The 23,022-nt window shown below is 34.4% G+C and overlaps 1 protein-coding gene across 1 annotated transcript in view; it reads right to left on the reverse strand.

Annotated features, from left to right (window-relative positions):
- The window catches only part of CWC27 (CWC27 spliceosome associated cyclophilin), a 108,550-nt gene that overhangs the window by 32,813 nt on the left and 52,715 nt on the right, over positions 1-23,022 (reverse strand). The window lies entirely within an intron of this gene.

Genomic DNA, 23,022 nt, shown 5'->3' on the forward strand with positions numbered 1-23,022 from the left:
TTGACTGTCCAAAAATGGACACTCCAAAAAATCTCTGGGAACTACTTCTTAACTTCCCTCAATCCAAAAGAAACTCTTCTGTAAATTGAATTTAGATTTAATTTCAGCTCGTGTCTATTTGTATCCATCTTATGGTTACATGTGCAAAAGAACTGATAATTAATTCAAAATTTTCAGGTGTTAGAATTTTTATTTTGCACTTTAATTTTTTTTTTTTAATTTTAAATTAAGTCCTGATTGATTTAGATTTCATCACAATCAAAGAATTGCAGAAATTATTACAATGCAGGAACATGACATGCAAGCATTTCCCCGCAGTTGTTTTATGTACCTCAATTTTCATCTGTAATACCATGACTAACTACAGCCTTTTCTAAGCAGAAGACTTGGAACTGTTGGATGACTGCTTTTGATTTTGTTATTTGTAATGTATTCACAAACACAGAGCTTGTGAAAAGCACTAGCAAAGAACACTGTCACTGTAAAGTTATTCAGTCAACCACAGCAGTAGGTCTTAATTTTCAACAGCATGGCAGAAATTACACTAAGCCAGATTAACAGGTTTTACGTAAAACTACAGTTCTACTTTTCTACCTGAGCAGAAAATCATAGGGGAAAAAAGAGATAAAAAGATATTTTTAATCCAAGCAACTCCATTGCTTTCTATAAATTGGGGATAGTAAACAAACATCATTAAGCAAGCATGCATTGTAAACAAGATGCATTACCATAGTAATATAGTATACTGTAACATTTTCTTATTGAAGTTGCACAGCAGGAACAACACATGTCAATAAAAGGTTGTATGTTTAAAATATTTAGAGTGCTAGACAGTGACAGCAACACAGAGAGAGTGGATTACAAATGGCATTTGGGAATAACAAAGCCTAGCAGATCAGAAGTTTCCTGTAAGAGGGACCAACTTTCTCTTAATTAGCCAAACACTATTGCAGCATGAACAATGAACTAGCTAGTAACAACTATTCAGCTCCGCCACCCCATTTTTTTCCCCAGTGGAAAGAGGTTTTAGTACAGAACACAGAAGGTCTTAATTCTTAGAAAGTCTAACTCCAAAATGTTTTTTCAAGCCCTTTCTATGATCAGTACCAGGTCAACAAACTACTTTGATACTTGGCTCTTTACAGACTCCACACTTTGCATATTTTTTATTCCTATACTCACTTTGCCAAATTAGGTTGATGAGAAGGGCAATACAAGAAGGCTTCAAGCTAAAAAGGAAGTCACAAGAACTGGCTGATAGGAAAGCCAGACTACATTCACAAACCACATTCACTGGAACAGAACTAGAAATGATTCCTGACTTTGTTAACAGGAAAATGTCAAACTGAAAAGGCAGAGCAGAATCAAAGTAAGGGACTACAGTCTGTACCTGTCCCTTTCATCTTTGAAGCATAGGTCTTTGCATGCAGTAAATTTGCATTCAGGTTTTGTATAACATAGCTGTTGGTTTTTGTAATCAATTATGTAGGTGCCTGCTATCCCTGAAAAGTTTCTGTTGCTATAAAAGCATAGCCCTCTCTGCTCCATCCTTGTCTCATTGCTCCCTTGATTCCACAGCTACACTGCAGGCTCGTCTCTTCCTCTTCCTTCCTGCTTCTTCCCCTACTTCCAGGTTCCTGCAGCCTGGAAGCAGTTCTTCCACTCTCTACACACAGAGGTACTGCCAGAACAGATGTAACCTTCCTCTGCAGAAGACTGAAAAGGATCTAACCAAATGGTTCATAATTCCCGAATTTTCAGATTCTACTCAGAAGAATGAAATTATTTTATCTAGAAAATTTATATTGAAATAAGTCTAGGATTCCCTTTGAATTTCTGGTTCAGCTGTGGCTTGGTTTGATAGCACTGTGAACAGTGAACTGATAGAAACTCCAGAAGTTAAGAACTATGAGTACTTAGGTAACTTTGGGCTGAAATTCAGTTACACCCTAATGACACCATGTATGTTGAAGGCATCAGCTTTCCTAGTAAACCATCTGAATGCATGATCAAGAAAAAACAACTCTTCATTGTTAATTATGGTAGCACTCTGACTTCCCTTTAGCACATTAATTCATACTTTTTTAAAAGAGTTCTTTTTGAAAGAAACATTCACTTTAATCACTTCTGTCTACTTCAGAACTCCCTGCAGTATTTCCTCAGCCCTTCTGAAGATGGACTTCAGAATCAGATACACTGATGAGTTTCAGCTTTCCTGCAAGTCTCTGTTGGTGGCGTACTTTGAGTTCCTAACTCAAAAAGGAACATAAGGTCATCACTGCACTGGACATCCATTTCCCATAATGACTCTCAATTTACCTCTTGGTCACTTCTTTCCAAAATGTCATTCAGCAGTTGTACTGTCCTGCAGATACAACCTGTGTTTTTGATTTCCAGCTGTAAAACATAGCATTGAGTTGTATTACAAGGGTATTTTTATTGTATTGTGCCAACTTAGGTATTAAATTCAAATTATTTGTAATAGTTTGTTCACATGTACTCTATTATTTTCTTATAAGGACTTTTAAAAAATGAAAGTAAGAATGTCAGTGGCTTTCAAATAAATGATACAAATCTACCTGTACTATAAACACTGCAGAAGCTCAATTATTTCTCTAAATCAGAAAGTCAACACTCTCTGAACCTGTGTCATATCATTCCCTACCTCAAGTTTTCCCAAAAGGCAATATAGTTATCTACTACCTACAAAATCACACTAACTAGCATTAATTTCAACTTTGGTAATTTTTTCTTTTTTTTTTTTTTTCTGTAGAGTTTACTGAACCACTCTATTATACCTGCTTAGGAGTGAAGGAAGGCTAACTTGCCTTCATTTCTCTGTACCATATCTATCACCAAGATCGGACTACGAAATAGTAGTTCTGTTCTTTGAATTCTTGTAGTTTTCCAACTTTTATTAAAATGAATATTAGTAGAGCAGAAAGCATTACATGTTCACCAAAGTTCTTAAGTTAGCTAGCCCTATTATCTGAAAATGGTTAATCTTAAAAGATGGTGGAGGAGGGGTTTGAGAACAGCCCTACTGAGAAGGACTGGGGGGTGCTCATGGATCAGAACATGGCCATGACCCAGCAGTGTACACTCAAAACCCAGGAAGTCAACTGTGTCCTAGGCTGCATCAAAAGCAGTGTGACCAGCAGAGAGATGGAGGTCACTTTCTGCAGTTATCTTCTTAACAACATATATCCCATGCTTCAGCTTTCTAATATGTGCATACGTTTTTCTTTTGGTTTTTTTTGGATCAGATTAATACCTCAATTAATAAGAAATAAAATCAGTTGGAAATTTAGCTAAATATTTTGAGTTAAATGTATAGAATTGTTTCTAAGTGCCATGCACTAAAGGTGTTTTTTTGAAAAGTAATTAAGGGTCTTCTGAATTTACAAAGTAACAATTCAAAAAAGAGAAGTTCTGTATTTGACTTCACTTTGGCAGAAGAAAAGAGAACTGATTACAGAAATAAGCAGTAATTGTGACTTTGGTGTAAGTGACCGTATGATCATACTTGCTATGCACGAGTCCAAAACCATTCCTCCTATCCCACATACATATATGTCTCTTTGTACTTGTATGCTTCTGCATACATGTATATAAACCGTAACTGCCTGTATTTACTTAAGCATACCAAGTCTCTAACAAATAAAATATATATTATATACAGACACAAATAAGACCTGGAGAGGCACAGTATCTTATTCAACTGTGATTCAGGGAAAAAAATGGCTGCATATATTCAAAACTGTAATTCAGATATTCCCATCCAGTGATGACAAATCTCAGTAGATGCTAAAATTCATTCAATGCTGATATTTCAATCACAAAGTGCTGGAAAACTTTGCATTCTATGCATTTCCAAATTTACCCCAACTCCAGTCTAAACTTCACTACAATTTAGAGTATTCGCTACACCCCCTCTAAAGTCCACCTAAGACCCTAGAGAGGCTCATCCTTGAGGCTACCCTAGCACACAGTCATTCACTGATTCCAGTACAAACAGTATTAAACAAGACCACATTCTTTCAAAACTGAAGTATTTAGGTGGCGGCAAAACAATACAGATAGCCTCACAGTCAGAGGATTTACTGAGATAAATGTAAATTTATAATGGAGGAACCATTCAGAGACTGAACAACTGAAAGATCATGGTGTGTTCTGCATAACTGGGCCTGGAGTTTTTCTAAAAAGCAAGTTGCAGTTGAAACAAGAATTAATCCAGGGAAGTGCTGTAGTAATGATTAAATTATTATTTTTGATGGCATAGCATATTATTTTCCCTTCTCTTTTTTTAGTATTATAATTGTATTACTTATATTTTTTTAAAGACAATTATTTTCATTTGCTTTTGCTGTCTTCTCATTCAGTAATATCAAAAGAAAATTACTAACTGGTTATCCTTAAACAGTAACATTATTTAGTAAGTGTTGTTCCAATAAGCATAACAGAACAAGGAAAGTAACCCAAAATACTCTAATTAATTTTAAAAGTAATTAAAAAATATTGTAACTAATAAAAGTGTGTCCAGATTGTTACGTAAGTTTAATTTTTACATGAGCAGCATCTTGTAACATCTTAATAAAATAAAATGAATACTAATGTACTTCAACACTGCTCATGGTAATTTCATGGAAGAAGAGATGATTTTAATTCAGTTTAGATAAACCAAAAAAAAAAAAATCAAGCTATAGTGCAATACTATCCTTTCATAATGTAAGCTAATAGCCTGGAAAGAAGTCTTGGATTCAATACCCCCCTGTTACAGGCAGTCACCTATTTCCCCAAATGTATTAATTCCACTAAAAGCACATTTCATGTTCTCTTTCTATATTTATTAATGATAATTTTCAATGCCCATGATTTATATGGAAAGGTAATTCTAAAACTGACAAACAGGCACCTTAATAATACCAAAGGCAATGAGGAAGAATCTCTGTTCGATAGCTTTGTTTTCTGCTACACACTCTTGAAAAATGCGTAATATTCTGTTTGGGAGTTCCAATTCTAAGTTAAAATACAAACAGTATTTTCAAATAGAGAACCCCAATGATAAAATGAAACAATATAAAACGTCATGTTTGCACAACTAACTGATTTGCAGAATGTGTGGAAGAAGCAAGGTGAATATATATCTTATATCACATATCATGCTCTACATGTCAGCTCTGAAGCCTTTTCTGATATTCTCCCTTCTGCTCCTTGGGGTATCTGTGAACATGCAATTCTTGGAGTGGATAGCAAATTCCCCATTGGCATGTACATCTAAGACTCCACTAGGGTTCAAGAATCTTATTCTTGTCTGGATTGCATTACTGTTCATCTCTGGTACTGCAAGAATTTTACAACTGTAAATATGAGAATAAAAATTATAGGTTTGGAATATGCACTGTGTCTTTCTGCCAGCCTAGTTTTGCTGTAGAAGTCAGACGTATATATGTCTGTTTTCTGCAAATGGTGTATTGCAGTTGTATCTCAAATGGGATGATTATGTAAAAATCGTGGCAGACATATTCAGCAGTCTTGACATTGGAAACCTGTAGATGAAATATTTTAATATAGCTGCTGGGTCCTGTATGGCCACCTGTGTTAACAGTAAGGCTTGACAGTTAATGCTGTTTTTGACTTTAGCAGTATCTGGTATACTACAGTTGGCAATTAGTACTGTAACTCTTTGTTTAAAAAAACAAAATGTTAAAAACTTCTGCATTGAATGAATTTATGGATGGATTACCAGTATTTATTACCTAGGAAGGATTTCAATGCTGAAATCCAAAAGGACTGGCATGTTTATTAAAGACTACATGGGCAACTGTTACTGCCTTTTCATTACCATAAACCTGAGTGTTAATAGGTGCATCACATCATTAACACTTCAGAGGACTGGCACTCTATTTTTATGTAATTATACATACTGGACTGTAAGCTACATGGTATATCAGCAGTCCCAGTATTGTGCAATGAATTCTCACAGGCTGAAACTGATGAAGAATGTTACTGTTTTACTCTACGGGGAGAAACTCAGCAAACAGCAGAGCCCATGAGCTGAGCATGAAGTATAAACTTGCACAAGAAAGATACTAAGGAGAGGCAATATATTTTCTTATGGTAACTAAGACAGATGTAGAGGCAAAGAAACCCACAGGTTTCAGGGCACATGTGCTCTTCTTCAGCTAGTTTATTTTTCTTCCACAGTTTGCTTAATAAAAAGTATTAGCTTTCACTATAAACTTTCTTTGCTTACATTGTTCAGCCACCAGTTACACTGGCAGAAAATGCAGATGTATGCATTAGGGCATGTATAGAAGTATATATCATATATCACATATCGTATATTAAGGCGGATTTTACGCACTATCTGGACCTTCTATGTTCACAGCAGATCTTGGAACAGATAGGAGACCCTAAATTTTCTCAGTTTAAGAGGAAAACCCAACTCCGCTTACTGCAAGACAGTTTACAACTGTAAAACAAAACCAGAAAAAAGTGGAAGACCAACAGCATCTCTCACCCAGACCGATGCTATACCTATCTGGATTGCAAATTACTACCTTAATGCTTGCTAGAAGTATGTTTGGTCGTTTTTTTTGGAGGTTTTTTTGTAGTAACACACCACATTGCAGACCAACAGAGCTGTTGCAATTAATAGGTTTTCCTCTTACCCTGTCACTTCTGAATGATGGCCTACAGGAGGAATTCTTGGTTTTTGTATGATACTATGACTCCTAAATTTCACCCTACTTCTATCACTCAAACTTTTGAGAACATACAATTTTGCATTAGGATATTCCTATCTCATTAACATTACATTTCAACTTTATAGTATTTACAAGCTTCTTTTAACAAACAGTGGTGGGGATTTTTTTAGTATTTAAAGTAGTACTGAAAACCTGAAATTAGAACTAGCCTATAAATTTGACCCGAAAAAATAGCTTTCAACATACCTTATGTTCTCTCCTAATCAATTTCTTAATTATTTTACAGTTCCTGTTCTGTATTTACCTCTCTTTAACCATCTCCTCCAGATTAATCCCAAATAAATTTTATCATGAACATTTAGCCTAGAAAAAAGCTTACCATCGCTCAGGAAATACCTACAGGCAGGTTAATTTATCTGAATCTTTTTCAATAAACCAATTCAACATGTTTTTTCTATTAGCCACTAATAACCATCTTTAATATTCTCACTTTCATATCTAGATCATTGTCTTATATTTTTCTACTATATTAGGGGAAGCAAACCAAATCTGTAACTTGATATGAAAGCTTAGAAGTGTGGTTTCACCAGAAAAGTCAAACAGATTCCAATATCTTAGATAAAAGTAATAAATGCTTTAGAAGTAGCATGCATGTAAACCAGAAAAACCAAAAAGTATTAGTTGCAATGCAAAGCTCACAAAAAATGGACCAGAAAGACAAGCAATTAGAGAGTGTGACTAGCAAGTTGTAAAACAATTTTTAGAAGAATTTTGCATCTGTAAACCTAAAGCTAGAGCTGTCAGAATAGATTGTAGTAGGTCATATGTTAGAAGGTGTATAAAAGGGGCTATGATGAGTTTTAAAGAGGAAACAGCTGAAAGTTTAATGCTAAAATGATTGAACTAATTAAAACAAGAAAACATAAAAGAAGCAAGAGGTCACTAGGTCACATGGGATTAAAGGGAATAATAAAAGTAAAACAAAATCACTGCTGATTGGATAAATGATTGATTTGTGCCAGCTTTCTCAAAAGAAGATTCTAGGGAGATAACTCTCCAAGAACGTAACCTGGTTTGGACATAAAGATGAGACAAGACCAGAGGGACAGGTGTCAGAAGGGTACATTTCAACCAGCTGAAGTATGATAAAGCTCCAGAGTACATCCTCAGGAGGGAACTCAGAAATTACTGTTCTGCTAACTCACCTTAAAACCAGTGTTGTACCAGATGACCAGGTAGTAACAAACAGTGTACTTCTAGCACAAAAGGGATGACCAAGGAGAACACAATGAACATCATGACAGCTTCCGGTGAAGTGTTTTAAGTAACTAGTAAAATAAAAATCATCTTGAACAGTGAGTCTGTAAGTTTTCTCACTAATCCAGCAGTTTCATTCCAGTGTATGGTAAAGGTGTGGATGAACAAAGTGATGGACAATAAGGTGAACAGCTTTAGATATTCAAAAAGCCTATACAATGACCCTTTTAAAAAGAGAGAGAAAAGGGTGAGAAGTGGATTGAAAACGAAGCACACAGTGAAAAAGATTAGCCAAACTAAGAGAAGAATAAGCAACCACTTCCCAGTTCAACTAGGTTAATATTTCAAGTTAAATACTCTGAAAAAATGGAATGAGATATATTTCCAGAAGACCCAAAATCAGGAGCTCAGCCAATCCCAGACAAAATATGGTGATTTCTCATGGTTTTAGCTCAGGAATGGAAAATCGAACAAACAGGTCCTCAGAAACTCTAATTAAATTATCATACAAAACTGAAGAGCCTACAGAGTGAAGGACTGTTACCCTAAAGTAACAGAACAAGTTCATGAAAAAAGCCTGTGAACTTTACTAGTAACAGCTCAATGAAGATCTCTACCAATATGTTGGTGTGGAAAATAATAACAGAAAATTTATCAAGGAGAATAAACATTTATCAAGGAGAACAAACCAAGAAGTATTATAGCAGCTCTACAAGAGACAGCCAATACTACTCATTTAGAATACTATAAATGAAACAGAGTATCCCATGCCAAAATGGCCAACACAGTAATACAGAAACTCCAGAAAAGATGACAAAAATTATTCCCATCACGAAAAATCAGCCCTGACGTGAAGATGAAGAAAAAAGGAATTATTAATTTCAGAAGAAGATGAGACAAAGGAAACATGAAAAAGTGTAGTGAAACCACAAATACTGCAGACTTTTAATATCTAGGCAAGTAGGCACTCAACAATATCTCAGCAATTAGAAAAGAAAATATTTTTCACTTCTTAGATGAGACCACTCAGTTTGAGGTAAAAAACCTTCACATTATTAAAAGTATGTCAGACATTTACATGAAAACCAGGAGCGTCTATTTAGAACAGTTAATGCTAAAAATGAATTTCAGAAGAAATAGAATACTCCATGCCTTGGGACCACCCAATTACAAATCAGCTTATGGGTATTGCTGATGGATTCCTCTCCCACTTCTCTGGTACTGGCCACTGGCCAGACAATTCCATTTGCAGATTCCTACATCATCAGTGGAGGCAAAGACACTTCAGACAGCAGCACATGCCTGATGGAAATTTTTCACTACAAGTCTCACTCTGACTCTCCATTTTATGACAAGTGTTGTGAGTGCTCATGATTACTAAGTACCAAAATATTTGTATCAGCACCAAAGTCTTCAAAAGAATATAATGCAAGGAATGATGGAAATAGCTTTCTATATATTCTACTAATACTGGTATACCATAGGTTATTTAAAATAGCTAACTGCACAGATTAAACTAAGAACATAATATATGCCAATTATATATCACCATTTCTTGGAAATTGGATAAAACACTTGCTCTGAGTTTTGCCTGCTGTTTCCCAACATCTGATAAAAATTTTTAACAGATGGAAATGATTGCAAAGTGAACAGCACTCCCTTCACGTTCTCTATTCTGCTGATTTAATCACAAACCCACTGAATCTGATAGTAATGAAACAATAGAGTTGTTGCTGATGAGATCACCAAATGGCTTCCATAAAAACCTATCAAACACTGTAAAATACAGTCATCACAGACATACAGAGTTATTTTCTGACCTGCCATATTACTTGTCAATACAAAATAGGAAATTCTATCATAGGAGCAATGTTAAATAAACAAATTTTATTTGTAATTACATGGAAGAACCATATTAAAAATAGAATTTTGCCAAAAATCTTTCATAGAGTTAGCTGGCCTAAACATTTATAGATTTTAACATTCTTCCCTATTACAAAATGGCAACATTATTCCTGAGTGAGTTTGCTCTGCAGTCTCTATATAACAGGTACTTTAAACAACCGAATCATATGAAAATGATTTGCTACTGCAAACTACAACTGAGAACTCAGTAGCTAGTAGCTAGTAGTTCTAATAATGCAAAAAAGGCTTGAAGTTAAGTATATCCTAAGGTGCTTTCAGGATCAATGCTGAAATGTCTGAAAGATCAGTTAAACATTCTACAGCATCTACCTAGTGTCTGCCTCCACAAGCAATTACAGATTTTCTTTTTTTACTAAGACTTGAAATAAGTAGGTCTCTGAAGAGAAAATAATTTAATTTTTCTCAAATGTCCACTTTACAGAAAACTGCTTTTTTGTACATAAAAATGTCATCAACTTAATGCCAATTTAAAGACTGTCTGCAGAATGTTTCAAGTCTAGAAACAATCACTGAGCCTCATTCAAAACAAAAAAACCCTACTTCTTCCAGTAGTACTATTGGAGCCTCAAAGGATCCAACAGGGTGATTCATCCAGCCTGAGGATCCTCCCTGGCTGCCCCCTCTTCTAGGAGCTCCTCTGATCCAGACAAGAGAGAGCAGACTGGAAAGAATTTTTCTGGCAGCACAAAAAGAACCTAGCTGCAGCAACTGCTTTTCTCAAGCCCTCTTTTGTCACATGAAGGAACCACATGTGCATGATGTGACAGGGTAGAGATGTAGGACACTATGGGAAAGTCAAAAGCCAGGATTTCCACTGTCAGAACAATTTACATCATACTTCTTCTAGGGACTCCTGAAGACAGAGATTGCTAGGTACAGGCTGGATGAGATGCTCTGGTAGCAGCATCCTGCTCCTTTTCCTGTTTAAGACAGAAGACACAGACATACACAGTAAACATGGCGCTTCACGGAATTACTCTCCAGAGTTGCACAACAGACTGCAGTCAAAATAAGCCAAGTAATATATTGTGAATTCTCTGTGTCTGGAAAAATTATGTAGCTCACTCATCAGTCAAGCACTGTTAGCTCAGCCTACACCTGCTTCTGTATCAGAACACAAGGGTGGTTAAGAGAACCTTTAAAAAATCCCGTGCCTTAATTTGATGATCCCCTCTATCTAAATAAGCTGACAGAAAGAGCAGATCTGTTTCAACTGGGATTTTGGTGAGAATGGGCCATCAAGCCTTTTTGTCTGTCCAGTAAAAGAAGAAATCCTCATGTCAAAGTTTGTTCAGAAATCAGATTCCAGACATCAGAGACAGGACGCGATTAGAAATACTGTGTACAGACACTTCGTATGGAAGGAGAATTAGTATATAAATGGACATCTGAGTGAGCCTGAAAAATGTATCCAAACAAACACAGGACAGAAATATCTTCAACAGAATGTAAGCTACAGGTGTTACTGGCTATTTTTCAGATGACAAAGACTTGAGGGTATGAAATGAAACGGCAAGACAGCAGATTTAAAAGAAATAAAAGGAAATACTGTTGACACTGATTACAATTAAATTGAGGAATGTATTGCCACAAGACACCATACAGATCAAAAAGCATGAACAGGTTCAAAGCAGCTAGATCTAGTCACAGAAGAAAAATATACCACAGAACATTAAATAAAAAAGCCCAAATGAACTTCCTGACTAAGTAAGCGTTGAACTTCAGATAGCTGGAAAAAGGAAAGGCTGCCCTATAGTATCTTAGCTCTATGCTGCTTCTGTCCACCATCAGAGACAGGACATCGGGCTAAACAGATCTTTGATCTCATTTGGCATAATTTATTCTTAAATCAGTTAGAATTTCTAAAACATGACATTTATTATTTTGACTTAGTAGCACATAAGCATTGAGTGATATCTGCCATACTGGAGAGCTCCATGTCTGAAGGTGCACAAACTTATTTATTTTCTTAACTGCTTTTTTGAATTAAGTATCTCTCATGTAAAAATACTCCTCATAGAAAATGATCGTTCATTTTCTGTTTCTGAATAAAGGGAAACTAGGTTTTTTTGCAGCTCCAAGAAAGATCATCTTCTTATTTTGTGTAACTGGAAAAGCTTGATCTAACTTTGAAAGCAACAACTGTGAGTTATGCAATAGTAAAACAAAAAGGAAAAGCATTCTAATTTTATGGAATGCATCAATGGTCAAACAAGGAAGTAGATTAATAATCAATAGATTGATTTTGAAATACAGTCAAAGCCTGACTCAGTTTAGGGCCTGTGTGAACGTCCTCCATATTGAACACTTAATACATGACCATATGCCACAGCTGATGCAGAGTTATCTAGAGAATGCCTAAAGACCATAGAATTAATTACACCGACGTATACACAGTCAGAAGAACTCTTCCAGCATCCCACAGTGTTATCAAAGCATGTATTTAAGTGCATAGTATATTCTGTACATTAATTTTTTAATTTCAAGTATATGAGTTGACACTCCCATGCCGTAATTGTACCTCCCCTGATGGAGAGTTTTTAAAGCCTTTGCCAGGAGTCCGAGACCTTCAGCCTTCTCTGCTTTCAGATCGTTGTTTATTAAGTCTTATCAGAGAAACAGGGCCACTAACGTGACCCAGACATAGCACAAAGCAGAGAATGCAGGAGAATGCCAAATTATCAAGATTACACAGTCTTTTAAAGGTAAATCACCCAATGAAAACTTAAAAGATATTTTCACTTTTCCACCAATGTTCAATAAATCACTTTGTCACGTAGACAGGAACTGTGGAATTCTTTATCCAATCATCCCAAACTACTTCTACTGCAGAATATGGGGTAGTAGAAGAAGAAGAAGGTCTGGAGAACAACAACAATCCTCCATTTTGAAGTTTTTTGCTTTTATCTATTTACTATATTAACAAACCCAAACCCTCTAAATTTTTCACCCTGTGACAATCTTACATAATATTCTATCACCTAGTTCACACCAGCGTAGATTCTAATTCTTCCCAAAGGGTAGGAAAATTTTTCCATGGACAAAGGTCAAAACCAGTGTTGTCCAGGGGGGTAGAACCCTTCAAAACAGGCAGAGAAATGCCCACATTAGTCACAAAAACCAGCAACAAATCAGCATCATAGTAAGACTACTACAAAAGAATTAATAAAATTAAAGAGATAGATTCTGTAACAATTATTATAATCTGTGAATATCCAAAATTAAGGTCTGTTATCTCAGAGTTCTACAAGCATCATCTCAGCTCTAGGTTATTTTACAGAAGAATATTTGATTCCAGATGGATTTCGCATTCTTGTGAAGTAGTTTCGTCTCTAATCTCTTCCCATTACCCATTCCCTGCTCATGTGAAAAAAGAATGGTTCCAAAATGCCTCACATCATTATCACATCACATCTGTACATCAATTAAGCATGGACTATATGTGAATGAAAAGTATTTCTAAATTGAGCTAAAGCACATCTCAAAAATGAAATCAAATAGCAAAGGTGTTTTATTTTTGCTGTAGATCTGAAACTGGACCTGAATCATCATGTTGCAATGAAAGCCTACTTCAGATGATCATCCACCCTCAGGTGTGATTGAAAAGTTTTGTAACTGACTAATAATGAACAGTATTTGTATCAAACCTATTTAAGAACATTTTATTCTAGTAGCCATAGCACATTAGAGACAAAAGATTGGCATATGCAATCATGTTAATTATTTCTATTGTAAGTAAAGTCTCTAATCCTCCAGTCTTATACACTGCTTTACACATAAATTATTCTACTGGGTTACTATAAGTATAGTTTAATGTATTATACCTATCTCAAAATGAAATAAAATGGAAAAAACCAAACCTGGACACATCTATTACTTGTATTACGTAGTCTTAAAATGTTGAGGCTGAAACATGTCCAAACAACTAGCTATAAGTATAAAAGGAAAACTAACCTTATATTTGAGCATTTGCAAGAAAGGTGCTAGTTAGTATACATTTTATCTCACATATAACTGCTTCAATCAAGAAATATCCTGCAAGTTGAATCTTTTTAGGCTTCAGTCAATTAAGTTTTTGTCCTTACTAGTTGAATTTATTATAAAACAGCTGACTAAATTTTATATTTAATCTGGCATCGGTAATATTTTCACAGTTCATATCACAAGAACAGTTCAATTCTTGTAACAATGCCACCACTGACATTAATTTGATCAGTAGAAGGCTATAGAGGGCATTTATTTGTCAAATATAAACACACTGTCACGTAAGTGAAGTAATATTTTTAACATGTGTAAATATACTACTTGATTTAATAAACATGCAGCTGCTTTACTATTGCTTAAATAATATACTACATAGTATAAATAATATACTATAACCATACGGTGTTTTACACTCTATGAAGTAATGCAAATTACTCTTAGTATAGACAAGTTCTATTAAACAGACAAGAAAACCAGCTGTAACACACAAATATTTCTACGACCTGCTGAAGACCGTGTTCGTTTTGGTTAAGGAACAAAAAGTTAGTAACTGGTTCATCTCTACTTTGGGAACAAAACAGGCATGTGGCATCATAACAATGGTTGCAACGGGTGTTTTAATTAAGTACAGAAACGTCAAGGGTGAACTTTGTTTTGTTAAAAAGTCTTAGAATTTACAGGAGTCTATTTGTCCCAACTTCTCAGCATTAAATACTGTGCTATCTCTAAGCTCCTTTGAATTTAGAATCATAGAGTCCAGCTAAAAATACTAAATTCTACCAATAAACCAATAAAACTCAGTGCTTAAAAAGTCAGGTAAGGAGTTAAAATAATGATGATATCTGCAGTTAGAAATCAAAGGATGCTCCTTCCTTTTAAATTTTCTTCCTAAAATTACTGGAAAAGAACAATTGAAGTCAATAAAGATAAAGAATATTATGAAGAAAAAGATAAAAAAGATCATACCAAGAAAAAGATGAAGAAGATCATACCAAGAAGTAGTCTTACTGCAACAACATTAAAAGAAAAAAAGGCAATATTCTTTTTACTTTTCATCTTATGTTTAATTTCTTCATTGCACCTGTTATTCAGTGTTAAAACAATAAAGATAATTAGACACAGATAATAGGTCTCATGATTTTCAATGTTACTTTTTCCTTATATTAAAAAATTTCCTTTCTATCATGAAGTCTATGCATAACAACATAAAAAAAAATACATATGCAGTAATCTTGGGGTTTTTACTTCAAAATTTATAGCATTATAACAGATAGAGTCTATATAGTACAGTATACTATGTAATATATATACTCTATTATATAGCGTATTAGTTACTTCTCTTTTATCATTATCAGCATTTTGGGATGTTGTTTTCATTTGTTGATTAGTTAGTAAAATCCTATTCCTGTTTTCACTGAACTACTAAGGTTATCACTAAATATTCTCAAGTAAGAAATGTCAATTCAAATGTTTTGTATAAAACTCTCTCATGTCATTTAAGTTACCATAAATCAGATTTTTTGTGACACCCCATCTGATTTTTACAATTTAAATCTAAAAATACTTGGAAAAATGCTTGTAAACTAAAATCAGTAATTGCTTCTCATTCAAGCTAGATGTACCACATTTCATCCTAGAAGTATTTTATATCTGTAATATCTTTATAAATAGAAGGTTACAGCTGTATGCTCCAAAGCTCATATTCTAAAGGGCTAAATGCAGAAAAAAGAAAGTAAGACTAAACTGAGGGATGGCAAACATGTCACTTGAAGAAAGCAAAATAATGGATTTAAGAAATTCTTCAGTGTCAATAGATTATTGAGATAAGGTTTATTCGTGAAGTCAACAAGTAAGTATTAGATGATAGTCAAACAGAGTTTGTTGATGCTTTTTTTTATAAAAAGAAAACTTGAAACATATGTGGCACACAGCCTCAGTTAGGAGGCTGCAAAAGGAGAGCAGGGGATTCAGCACATATTTTATTAACTTGATTTTCTTTTCAGCTTTGCAGTTCACCTTTAAAATAAAAGCTTAGATTCTGCTGAAAACAGCAAAATTTGTGGAAAATCCACAGGGAGGCTCCAAATCCTTGGGATTTGTGGATTTTCTGTTCGAACAGATTTTTATTGTTCCTGTTGATTGCCCCAACACTCACTTTCAGGCACCAGGCAGCTTGAGTTATGTTATCTGTGGGCATTTAAACAGTACCAGCAGGTAGCTTAACTTTCCAAACTCATTTTTCCTAGAAGGTAGAATGCCAAATAACTGTTTGGAGAGACATGAAAATGTAGAAAGAATGATCTTATCAGTTTTGTTAATTTAACTTGGTTTAATAATTGCCACTGACTTGTTAGATACATTAAGTTATAAAAATATTTTTATATGGACTGACACCTCTATTTTCATTCTTTTTGTTATTGCCTGATCACATACTATAGGAAAAATGGCTCTGTCTGGGCTAAATGCCCAGAACATTTGAAGCATCTCATACTGAAACAATAGTAGTCTTTGTTGAACACCATCTGCTAGCAGTTTTTTTTAATCATTGTGTGTCTGCTAATACAGATGCACTGCACTTCCACAAAAGTGGAATTACATTTACGCTCAGACTAAATACTATTCATGTAAAAAGTGTTTCATTTCACATAATGACTGAGCTGCAGTTATATTGATGCAACACACACAAGATAGGCATGTTCTATGTAACCAGATTATTCAGAAATATTTGCTCTTGCTCTTTTGATTTTTACACAGCCATCATTCATTTAGTACCATAAATCTTACCTTTCAGAGATCATTTGTGTTTTGAATTTGTTGGTATTTCTCATAACTCTGTGTTTCTTCACTAGCTATTATGGGTGAACTGACTTGGCTAAATTACGAATCAGACAGTGAACAGTATATTAATGAAAATCTGCAGACACTAAATAATTGTTATCTGCAGTAGGAAAACAGAAATGCATTAACAGACTTATAAAAATTAAAATATGGGCAGAAATGAACTCTGTCTTGAAAAGTGCAAGAAAAAAAACTAGGAAAGATAGTTAAAAGTGCGGTTAGTCAATAGGAAGAACCAAGTAGTAACATGAAACCCACAGACAATGCAAACAAACCTAATTAAAAACAGCATTGTGGCTATATTCACAGTTCTCTTTAAAAATTGTGTGGAATTAATATTCTGGTTATACCAGTCCTGGCTGAAATTCTACTGCAAAAGGACATGACAAATGTTAAACTGATTTTTGAAACAGCTAAAAAAAGGACAAAATTTGTAGAAAAGTTTTAAAGCTGGAAGAAGAAAATGCAAAAGATCTACAAGGTTACTTAGTTTATCTGCTTCTTCATTTCTACAATACATGTCTTAATATAAATATCTGAAACAATCATTTCCGTATGTTTCATAATTTGGAAAATATTTCTGATATCTAATTCAAATATTCTGATTCTCCCTTCCTTTCAGCATCTTGGAACTTTTCTGGTTTTGTTCTTTCAAAACTCCCGTAAGAAATATGCTACTGTACATCCTCAGACATGAGCAGACACTAAAGCTTTAGAAATGACCTTGTGTCCCCTGACCAGTTGGACCTGTATAAACACTCAGGCAATCACAAATATAAAATAAAGCATATTATCTTAACATTAAATTAAAATGTCAATTACAGCTTCTCAAGGCAATTGATCTTGTAGTTGCACCATGTCAATTCAACTGTTAAGATTTTTGGTAAGCCAAGCCAGAAGGCACTTGTTTAAGACTATATTCAGTTGTATTTCTAAACTGAATGGAATTAAAGAAATAATGAAAGTAGCATGGATACTTTAGAAACAGATTTTCTGTCAAGTTTAATACCCAAAATGCATTAAAAAATTAAAATGGGTAACTGGCTTCTTTTAAGGTTTCCTTATTCTGTAGTAGGTACAGTAAAAAAAGTAATTTGTAAAGAAAAAGCTGGACAGCTATTTTCAGGATCTTACAAATCAACTAATATTTCTAGTGAAGAAAACCAGAAATCTCATAATCCACAATTCTACAATTTTGGAGGGTTGTGGCCACTGGAAGACAAATCCAGTATACCAAAGCAGTATTACATATCTTAAGTCTGGTACTCTTTGAGTAGCTGATTAATACTTAATATAAATACGTTCCAAAACATACTCCCAAATGAGTTTGTTATTTATACCATCACATCTCTAAAATTCTGACTTCCAAGACAAGACTGCTGTTCATAGCTCACATAATTTAGGTGAGGAAAACAGTCTTCATTGTATTATGAAGTAATGACATACTAATAACTAGACTATGGGCCTATAAATGTTTCTCCAGCAAAATATTTTACATAATTTTTAAGTGTCCTGTATAAAATAATCTCCCTTGCATATCTGTTCTCAGAAATGATCAAGCAGCCATGAACCATTGTACATTTTGTTTAAAATAAGTCTTACAAGAACAAAACATAGAAAGAGAAGATAAATAATGGTTTCTACTAGTGACATACACTGCAGAACATTTCACAATTAGTAAAACCAAACTCTGTTAAACAGAGCTTTAATAGTGAAGCAAGTATTACATGAAGAAACTTTCTTGTAACTCATTACTTTCCGAAGAATTTCTTTACTTCAGAATCTCTCTCAACAAGGGATTTCAGTACCACTCAATATCTTTTTTAAGTGATCCACTGAAGCGATTACTATACAAGAAAGCACTAATAGGAAATCATCAAGTTAAAAGCTGGCAAGTAATTTTTTTTAGAACTGTGTATATAATGCAAGCCCTTAAAAAACAGCAACAGTTTACTGGATTTTGGTAGGCATAACATGATCAAAGTGTTCCCTAAACCATGAAAACATGGAACTGTTAATTGCATGTTCAGAACATTTTTAAAGTACATTCCATTAAAAAAGTGCACATTAAAAATAAAGAAAAATTGAACTCCACATTTATATGGAAGCTGCAGTGCTCATGTGTTTATGTCTCACAGCTACATGAATATATCATTCATGCAGGTTGCCTCCACCTGCTCTCAGGGGTTTTTTTTAAAGCTTGTTCACACCTTCTTCTGTAGGCTTTCTTTCCAGAAAAATCTATTTTTTCCTGATAATGAAACCTGCACTAGGCTGGAAGCTAGCCAGCTCTTTCACGGACTCTTTCTGTAGGTACTTAACATAACTCTATGTAGCTTGGATGCAGGAAAAGAACTATCCTGTTTCCCTCACAAAGTAACATTGCTTTGTCTTGTCCTTAACAGCTTCTCTTCTGCGTCAGTGCAACTGCAAGAATCCACTAAGCTCTTCTGTTTCACTCTGTTACCAGAAAATAAAAACACCATCCAGATGATTTCAGACATTAATACTTAACACTAAAAAAACCCATGAAAAATTAAATATCCAGTAAATCCAGTGCTAGCATTTATTTTAGGTACAAGAGTCCTTGATACTTACTTGGTTATTCATCACAGTGAGACATTAATGTGTTTGACATCAGTTTTGGCTCATGGCTCACGGGTTTTCCAGTAGATACTGTTGCAACAGTTTTTCCTGCCTTTCTACCAGGTATTTTTCTTTTCAAACTGTTCTACCATCTTTTTTTTCCTTTTAACAATTCACCCTTATGTAAACTATTGCCAAATACTATCTTTAGTATATTTGTGTTATCATTCTTGCAAAAGATTAATCACTTGTTACAAAGAATGCAGCAACCTTCAAGTTACACATTATTGCACAATTTTTGATCTGGTATAAAACGTAAGGAAAAAAAGAGAATGGATTCATTTAACATTTCTGACTGGTATATGAGATACTGAAAAGCCATATTATGTATACTTTTATCAATACCTTTATTAAAACTACTTAAAAAGTTAAAAAGAAGGGTTAATTCATAAAGAACAAGTTTTTCCACAACTAGTTTAAAGTATGGGAAAGATTGAAACCAGCAGCATTAGAAGTGAATCCTACTAAAGTACAGCCATGTCTTTCACTTTCCAGGCTTCACATCTGCCCTTCCTACCCACCCCTGACAGTAAGCAGATATGTCAGAACCCTATGACAAATGAAAATTATTTCTTTAACATTCCTGAGAAAGCAGTAAAACTGCTCAAGTAGGTAGGGCAAAATTAATAAATACTTCTTATAGGAGAATATGTAACTTCTTAGCTACATTTAATGAAGTATAGCATTAGAAAAAGAAGCAGTCTTCCAATTACTTAATTTTCTTGTACCTTATGATATTCAGCACTTGCTAGACAAAGGATTTCATACTAACAGAGAACACTGCCTTAAAAATTGTGGTGGTAAGTTTCTCTAGAAAGCAAAGCAAGGTAGTGGGAGCTTAGCCAGTAACAGATGACATACCACTAAAATACAGCATCAGATCTATCAAAAAACCAGAAAAACTAGAAAATAAATTCATTTGGAGAGAGGCTAAGTATTAACTGCATCCACACCCCTGGCAGGATATGGTAGGTGTTACCTTCAGACTGCAGAAATATGGCTTAGGTTCATAACTCTCCATAAATACACTCTAGAGCATTTAGGAAAGAAAAGATGAGTGGATATGTAAGCTTTAAACCTAAATTTCAGAGATTCCTCCTTAAACCAGAAAATTTATTACAATTGTATTTTTCAGATAGTGGAATTTACTGCTTCTGGAGAGGACTGATGCCTTTAACTTACAGGAGTATATCAGAAATGTATTAGATTTGAGAGAAGAAAAAGAAATGCAAAATGAAATTGACCCTAAGTGATGATTAAAGTCTTGTCTTCTTTGCAATAGAAAAGACAGCATAAGAAATAAGAAAATAATGTCAGTTCTTGCTTTTTTTCTTCACAAGAATATGCTAACTGGTATTACAGAAAAATACAGAGTCTGCCTTGGGTATAAGTAATAGAAACAACTAGCTCAAAATGCTACCCTGGCATTCGTAGATTGAATATGGCAACACCACATGTTCACTGTTGATTACATTTGTCCAACAGGAGATCAATCTCACACAACTGGGTAAGACTGTGTGTTTTGACTCCAATCAGACTCCATGAGCACAAGGAATATGAAAATTTGGGCTTACTATGGACAAATAAAAAGACTTCAGGCAACTGCCTTTCATGCATCTGCTTGGGTGTAAAAGAACAAGTCACTGCATTCCCATAATAGTTCAGCTTTGTACATAAACACTTCTCAGTTCCTCCCTCATACACTATTTCTCTTTCTATTTTCCTGACCCTTTTGTCTGGATTGAAATTCTGTGATAAAATCCAGATAGAAACTAAAACTTCATCCTCAAAAGTCTCCTGTGTTACTCATCCTCTGCCCTAATACCCACAAACACCCAACTGATACCGTATGTAAACAGATGTCAGTCTGTAGCCCCTTCTGTCTGCTTATTTTTCCCACTGTCCTTCCCTCCTCCCTCTTACAAAACAGTAAACAAAAAGAGCAGAACTACATTACTTTCTAAAGACAACCTTATGATTCTGTGCTCAGCAGTTGTATGTTGCATCTATACCCCAACTCCACTTTTCTGATGGCCTATAGCTTGGAAAAACTGCAGCAAAAGACTAGCAAAGACTGTATCCTTTCCATGCTAACACAGGATCCAGCTTGAAATTGCGTAAGTCCAGTTACATATGGTGGTATTGATAGCCTCACTGTCAATAATCCTCAAGACTATCAAGGAGAATAAACTACTTTTCTTCACAAAAAACAACTCTGCCAAGTGCTTCAAGATCAGCAGGAATACTAAGCATAATTTTAAAAATTTAAAAATTATCAAGAGACCTTCTTCCAAATGGGCAACACCATCAAGTGGCAACAAAGAAAGAACAGCCATTTACAATTTTTACATGCTTATTTTGTTAAAAATAAGCATGATCATCTACCACCAGATTGGATTTATATATATACACACACAAAAAGTAATTTTTTTCTCTCCAGTTTTAATTGCCAAATGCTTTTAAATATGAATACAATAACTAAATGAATAAAAAGACTTACTTATACAGAGCAGATTATGTAAATGGAAAAAAAAAACCTTGCAGTTCAAATGCACATCATGAAAGAATATTTCAGGGACCAAATTCAGTGCAGTGTCTACATCATATTTTAGAAAGTTAATGTTGGAACAATAACTGAATACAGCTCATGGTGTTGGTCTGGATGAAGCTACTTCTGTAGCAATCCTGCATTCCATGCCAGTTAAAACCAAACTAGTTTATTCAGGCAAAGAATGGCTTTAGGAGTTCTTTAGGAGAAAAAATTAATCACTTTTTAATCACTAATCATTTTTTAAAAGTGATTTTTTAAAAATCTGCACAGCAGACTACTAAAAATTGTTTTTAAGAATGAAGCCACTACATTTTAGAGATTGGTAAATATATACAAAATATGTCTAAGTTGCAGTAGTGGTGGAGACCCACTTGCTATGTTGGGAAATCCAGTAATAATTTTGTTTGCGAAATACTATCAGTTGCAATAGTTAGCTAAAAGCTTGGTATCTCATCAAACAGGCTAGCAGCCAGGAGAATAAAAGGAGCATATATATGTTCTCTCATATGTACCCAAAACCTGCAAAGATGTACATATTAAGTGATGGGCAGAGGGAAATAAAGGACAAAACCAGTAATTCATTAAACAGTACTTCTTAAGTGAATAGTTTTTAGTATTGAAGATGCAAAGATTCCATAAAGTATTTTGAGATTATTGCTATACATGCATTTTTACTCATGTTTCAGGCCCTTGTTTGGGTGGGTTTTGTATTGTTTTAATTTTGGGTGGGTATAGGTATCACATATTTGTTCTCGAACAATTCACAATTCATGATACCACTTGCAAATGATTTTTACTACTTGGTGTCTTACCTGTTTCGAACTGAAAAACTAAAACTTAGACTGAAACTGGTATTACATATTTAATATTTTCAAGTATAGCAATAACGGAAGAAATAACTTGTTCTTCTGTTGTTTCTGTAATTGGAAACTTCTGGCTTGTCCATATCCCTTTTCATCACTGCTAGATTAACTTAATATCAAGCAGCTTTTTCAGGCTATCTTTCAATATGGATGAGCAGGAATTACATGCGAAGAACTTTAAGTCAATAACCTAAAACATAGCAAGTTAAGCTTTATAAAAATGCTAGTCTGGAAATGAGTGCAAAAA

The sequence above is a fragment of the Corvus hawaiiensis genome, chromosome Z (genome assembly GCF_020740725.1).
Source record: "Corvus hawaiiensis isolate bCorHaw1 chromosome Z, bCorHaw1.pri.cur, whole genome shotgun sequence".
Taxonomy (NCBI): domain Eukaryota; kingdom Metazoa; phylum Chordata; class Aves; order Passeriformes; family Corvidae; genus Corvus; species Corvus hawaiiensis.